The sequence below is a fragment of the Vanellus vanellus genome (assembly GCF_965231255.1).
Source record: "Vanellus vanellus genome assembly, chromosome: 2".
Lineage (NCBI taxonomy): Eukaryota > Metazoa > Chordata > Aves > Charadriiformes > Charadriidae > Vanellus > Vanellus vanellus.
The window spans coordinates 165,724,124-165,731,013 of NC_138906.1; positions in this window are offsets into that span (position 1 = coordinate 165,724,124).

Sequence of the window (6,890 nt, forward strand, 5' to 3'; positions counted from 1 at the left end):
CAGCTAGAATTGCCTCACGCTCTTTCTATAGTAGAATCACAGAATCATAGAATATCTCAAGTTGGAAGGGATCCATAAGGATCATCGAGTCCAACTCCCTGCTCCTTGCAGGACTACTTAAAATAAACCATGTGACTAAGAGTGTTCACCAGATGCTCTGTTAAATCTGACAGGTTTGGGGCCGCGACCACTTCCCTGGGGAGCCTGTTCCAGGGACTGACCACTCTCTCAGTGAAGAACCTTTTCCTAATGTCCCATCTGAACTTGCCCTGATGCAGCTTCATTCCATTCCCTCGTGTCCTATTGCTGGTCACCAGAGAGAGGAGATCAGCACCTTCCACCCCACTGCGCCCCTTGAGGAAGGTGTAGACTGCCATGAGATCACCCCTCAGCCTTCTCCAAGGTGAACAAGGCAAGTGACCTCAGCTGCTCCCCCTAAGTCTTGCCCTCGAAGCCTTTCACCATCTTGGTCAGCCTCCTCTGGACACCCTCTAATAGTCTGATGTCCTCCTTATATTGAGGTGCCCAAAACTGCACACAGTACTCGAGGTGGGGCTGCAGCAGTGCAGTGTAGAGTGGGACAGTCGCCTCCCTCGACCAGCCAGCTGTGCTGTGCTTGATGCACCCCAGGACACGATTGACCCTTTTGGCTGCCAGGACACAGTGTTGGCTCATATTCAACTTGCCACCAACCCAAACCCCCAGATCTCTTTCCACAGAGCTACTCTCCAGCCTCTTCTCCCCCAATTTTTATGTGCAACCAGGATTACCCCATTCCAGGTGGAGAACCCTGCACTTGCTTTTGTTGAATTACATACGGTTGGTGATTGCCCAGCCCTCTAGTCTATCCAGGTCTCTCTGTAAGGCCTCTCTATGATCGAGGGAGTCCACAGCTCCTCCTAGTTTAGTATCATTGGCAAACTTATCTGCAGATCGTTTATGAAAACATTAAAGAGCACCAGCCTTAAAATTGAGCCCAGGGGAACCCCACTGGTTACTGGCCCACAGCCTGATGTAACTCCATTTACTGTACTTCCTCTTTCTCCAATAGTACTCTAACTTTTCTCAGTAGCTTTTGGGAATTTGGCCAATGCTTTCTCCAGATTCTCTTCCACAAGGAATTCTGATTATATCGGGGTTATCATTATTTTTCTTCCAATATCATACAATGAAGATCTGGCACAGAGAAGTACTTTTCAATGATTCAACATTCTTTTCTGTTTTCAGGTAGCTCACTCGTACATGTGAATAAGTTCTCCTTATGGGCACAAGTTAGAACACAGGAAGTTCCGTTCAAATACACGGAAACAGTTCTTTACGGTTCGGGTGACAGAGCACTGGAACAGGCTGCCCAGGGAGGTTGTGGAGTCCCCTTCCCTGGAGATTTTCAAGACCCGCCTGGATGCAGTCCTGAGTAATGTGCTCTAGGCAATCCTGATTTAGCAGGAGAGTTGGACTAGATGATCTCTTGAGGTCCCTTCCAACTCTGATAATTCTGTGATTCTGTGATTCTGTGATTATTTGAGTGAACTATTTATTGGAGCAGCAAGTTTTAATTCTGCAGTTGCTGTATTTCTACTCAGGACAGGACAGTAGAAGTAAAATCAGTAAATTAGGGAGTCAAATTAGTACATTACTTCAGTTAGGTTCTGCTTCAGATTCAGCCCATGAATAAATTTGTTACAGTGTAGTTCAGGTTCACAGCACTAAGAGTTCATACCAGTAATCTAGAATTTATGCACCCTGCTTGACATGTAACCAATTAAAACGGTGATGCTATAGGGTGAGACTGCAGCTAGTTAAAGGCTTTAACACCATCCTCCTGTTCTCCTGCTTTCACAGTACCTATACCGGTAACAGAGCGCCACAGTTTCTCTCGAGTTCCCTACACATGAAACAGGTTGTGAAGCTTAGAGAAGCTGTGGCACTGCACGGAGAGTACAAATTGCAGTGGGGAAGAGACAGACAGAGGTCAGGGGAAAGAATCTAATCTTTATTTCCTGGGAAATTTGTGCATGTGCATACACTACCCAGACAGACATATTTACCCAACGAAGTAAAAAAAAAATACATTAGTGCAGGGAAGCTCACAAGTGTAAGTAACGAGAAACAAATCTTCACTATGGGACAAGAATAGCAGCTCTGGTCACTCCTTTATTAGACCTAATTTAGCTAGAGAGCTCAAAAATACCTGCACAGAGCAGTTTGTTACTCATGTCTGCAAAGCACAGCAAAAAGGACTCCTCCAGCACAGACTGGTGAGTGAAGTGAGAGTAGAAAAGGAGAGACTGAGATGTGATGCTGCTCTGCAGTTTGTAATTAGTACAAACAGTCTCTATACTGAGCAGGGCATATTAGTTTTTAGGCAAACTGTTGTTCTGAATGTAATGGAGGAGAGATTTATTTTACCTGTGTTCCCAGTCAGGTTTAACAAAGATTTCTTAATAACAATACCAATTCAGTTCTGATTCAAGAGAAATAATTCTAGTATGAATGGTTCTATGGGTTTGGTTTAATTAGGAATAGGTTCAACTCAATTACTGGCACAACATTAATTTTGCAATTTCAAAATATACTAAAAAGTTAAATTATTAAGTATCAGTATGTCGTGGTTTGGCCTCAGCCAGCAACAGAGAACCACGCAGCCGCTCGCACGACTCCCACAGCCGTGGGAAAAATCAGCAGAAAAGGGCAAAACTCGTGGGTTGAAATATTATAATTTAGCAGAATAGACAAAAGGAAAAAAAAAAAAAAGAAAAGAAAGAAAGAAAAACAATAACACCGGTAAAGGAATACAAGAACGCGATTACAGTACCGCCGCGAAGCGCACCGACCGGACCCGCACCGCCGCGACCCGCCCCCGAGTGGCGACTGACTCCCGCTCCCCGGCTAGCTCCTTTTATAGCGGGGCATGGGTCACGTGGTATGGAATACGTGCCTCCCCTGCCGGCTCCTTGGAAATTAACCCCATCCTTGCCGGAACCAGGACATTATCCACCCCTTATTCCATACCATCTATGTCATGCCCAGATCTTTCAGTTCCCATAGTCTATGAGCCATCCCTTAAAAATGTCCATTAAGCTCACGTAGTCCATGACGGTAGGCTCCAGCAGTGAGAACAGTCTCTCAGGGCACATAAGATGATGTGTAGTGCTGAACTGGTGGGTGCTGTATTTGAAGCTCGTGACTGGGGAATGCAATACAGTCCATGCCCACGGTCCACAGGTTGAAGATGTCGATCTCAAGGAAAATTGCTGGGCGCCAGATACTGAGATCAGTTCTTATTACATCATAAAATTATTCACTGGCTATTCTCACCCAAAATCAAATCCCCATAAGGTACACATCGGACCTCCCCATCCTCTCGCATCACCCACCAAGTGCACCCGGGTCCTTGTGCAAAAGCAATCCCACGGATGGGTTTGCCTTTGCCTGAGGCAGGGCTAACCCAGACTGTCTTTCCTAACATATTCTTCATATGCACTACAGGGACTTTATCCCCTTCTACTGTACGTGGAAGTTTTGATTGGGCAGGGCCAGCTCGATTGGCAGATCCCCTAGTGTTAACTAACCAGGTGGCTTTTGCTAAATGGGTATCCCAATGTTTGAAGGTCCCACCCCCCATGGCTCTCAGGGTAGTCTTTAGCAGTCCATTATATCGTTCTATCTTACCCGAGGCTGGTGCATGATAAGGAATGTGATATACCCACTCAATGCCATGCTCTTTGGCCCAGGTGTCTATGAGGCTGTTTCGGAAGTGAGTCCCGTTGTCCAACTCAATTCTTTCTGGGGTGCCATGTCGCCATAGGATTTGCTTTTCAAGGCCCAGGATAGTGTTACGGGCGGTGGCATGGGGCACAGGGTATGTTTCCAGCCATCCAGTGGTTGCTTCCACCATTGTGAGCACGTGGCGCTTGCCTTGGTGAGTTTGTGGGAGTGTGATATAATCAATCTGCCAGGCCTCCCCATATTTATATTTTAGCCATCGTCCTCCGTACCAAAGAGGCTTTAACCGCTTGGCTTGCTTAATGGCAGCACACGTTTCACATTCGTGGATAACCTGTGCAATAGTGTCCATGGTCAAGTCCACCCCTTGGTCACGAGCCCATCTATATGTTGCATCTCTTCCTTGATGGCCTGAGGCATTGTGGGCCCACCGAGCTATGAATAGTTCACCCTTACGTTGCCAATCCAGATCCACCTCAGCCACTTCAATTTTAGCAGCCTGATCTACCTGCTGGTTGTTTTGATGTTCCTCAGTGGCCCGATTCTTGGGAATGTGGGCATCTACATGACGTACTTTCACAACCAGATTCTCAATCCGGGCAGCTATATCTTGCCACAGTTCAGCAGCCCAGATGGGCTTACCTCTGCGCTGCCAGTTGTTCTGCTTCCACTGCTGTAACCACCCCCACAGAGCATTTGCCACCATCCATGAATCAGTATAGAGGTAAAGTACCGGCCATTTCTCTCGCTCAGCAATGTCCAAAGCCAGCTGGATGGCTTTTACCTCTGCAAACTGACTCGACTCACCTTGTCCTTCAGTGGCTTCTGCAACTTGTCGTGTCGGACTCCACACAGCAGCCTTCCACTTTCGATGCTTTCCCACAATTCGGCAGGACCCATCAGTGAACAGGGCATGTTTCTTCTCATTTTCTGGCAGTTCATTATACAGTGGGGCCTCTTCTGCACGCGTCACCTCTTCCTCTAGTGATATTCCGAAATCTTTACCTTCTGGCCAGTCCATGATCACTTCCAGTATGTCTGGACGACTGTTCGCTGGGTGATCAGTGCAATCCACTTACTCCACGTAGCATCAGTTGCATGATGTGTGGCAGGGACCCTTTCTTTGAACATCCAGCCCAGCACTGGCAGTCGAGGTGCTAAGAGGAGCTGTGCTTCAGTGCCAACCACCTCCGAAGCAGCTCGAACCCCCTCATATGCTGCCAATATCTCCTTTTCTGTTGGGGTATAGCGGGCTTCGGATCCTCTGTATCCCCGACTCCAGAACCCCAGGGGTCGACCTCGAGTCTCCCCTGGTGCTTTTTGCCAGAGGCTCCAGGTAGGGCCATTCTCCCCGGCTGCAGTGTAGAGCACATTTTTAACGTCTTGTCCTGCCCTGACTGGCCCCAGCGCTACTGCATGAACTATTTCCTGCTTAATTTGTTCGAAAGCTTGTCGTTGCTCAGGACCCCACTTAAAATCATTCTTTTTCCGCGTCACTTGATATAGAGGGCTCACAAACAGACTGTAATTTGGAATATGCATCCTCCAAAAACCCACAACACCTACGAAAGCTTGTGTTTCCTTTTTACTAGTCGGTGGGGACATAGCTGCTATTTTGTTGATCACATCCATTGGGATCTGACGGCGTCCATCTTGCCGCTTTATTCCTAAAAATTGGATCTCCTGTGCAGGTCCCTTAACCTTACTTCGTTTTATGGCAAAGCCAGCTTTCAGAAGGATTTGAACTATTTTATTCCCTTTCTCAAAAACTTCTTCTGCTGTGTCGCCCCATACAATGATGTCATCAATGTACTGCAAATGTTCTGGAGCTTCACCCTGTTCCAGTGTGGTCTGGATCAGTCCATGACAAATGGTGGGGCTGTGTTTCCACCCCTGGGGCAGTCGATTCCAGGTGTACTGGATGCCCTTCCAAGTGAAAGCAAACTGTGGCCTGCACTCTGCCGCCAAAGGGATTGAGAAGAATGCATTGGCGATATCAATTGTTGCATACCACTTGGCTGCCTTCGACTCCAGTTCGTATTGAAGCTCTAGCATGTCTGGCACAGCAGCGCTCAGTGGTGGTGTGACTTCATTCAGGCCACGATAATCCACTGTTAGCCTCCACTCTCCATTAGATTTTCACACTGGCCATATGGGACTATTAAAGGGTGAGCGAGTCTTGCTAATCACTCCTTGAGTCTCTAGTTGACGAATCAACTTATGGATGGGAATCACAGAGTCTCGGTTAGTACGATATTGCCGTCGATGCACCGTTGTGGTAGCAATCGGCACCTGTTGTTCTTTGACCCTCAACAACCCTACCACAGAGGGGTCCTCTGAGAGACCAGGCAAGGTGGATAACTGTTCAATTTCTTCCGTCTCCAAGGCAGCTATGCCAAAAGCCCACCGGTATCCTTTTGGGTCCTTGAAGTATCCTCTCCTGAGATAGTCTATGCCAAGGATGCATGGAGCCTCTGGGCCAGTCACAATGGGATGCTTTTGCCACTCATTTCCAGTTAGGCTTACTTCAGCTTCCAGTACAGTCAACTCTTGTGATCCCCCTGTCACTCCAGAAATACAAATGGGTTCTGCTCCTCTGTAATTTGATGGTATTAAGGTGCATTGTGCACCAGTGTCCACCAGAGCCTTATACTCCTGTGGCTCAGATGTGCCAGGCCATCGAATCCACACAGTCCAATAAACCCGGTTGTCCCTTTCCCCCACCTGGCTGGAGGCAGGGCCCCTCTAATCCTGATCATAATATACGTTACTCACTTGTTGCAAAAATGATTTGGAAGTCCCTTCAAGAGGATCGGAGGTTAGATCAGGCCTTCCATTCTGTCTGGGGAACTGTCTGCTGGAAACAGGAGCTGCACTTTTCCTGGAGGGATCCCCTTTTGTGTTTGTTCTTCCTTGCAGCTCACATACCCGTGTCCGCAGTGTTGAGGTAGGTTGTCCATCCCACCTCCTCATGTCCTCTCTGTGGTCACGCAGGTAAAACCACAGGGTGCCTCGTCGTGTGTACCCCCTATACTCTTCCTCTTGAGTAGGGAAACGCCTGCTCCTAATAGCTGAGATGCTGGCCTGTACAGGTGGGGAGTAGGACATACTCTCTTCAAGTTGCTGGACCTTCTGGGACAGTTTCTCCACAGCTGAAACGAGGG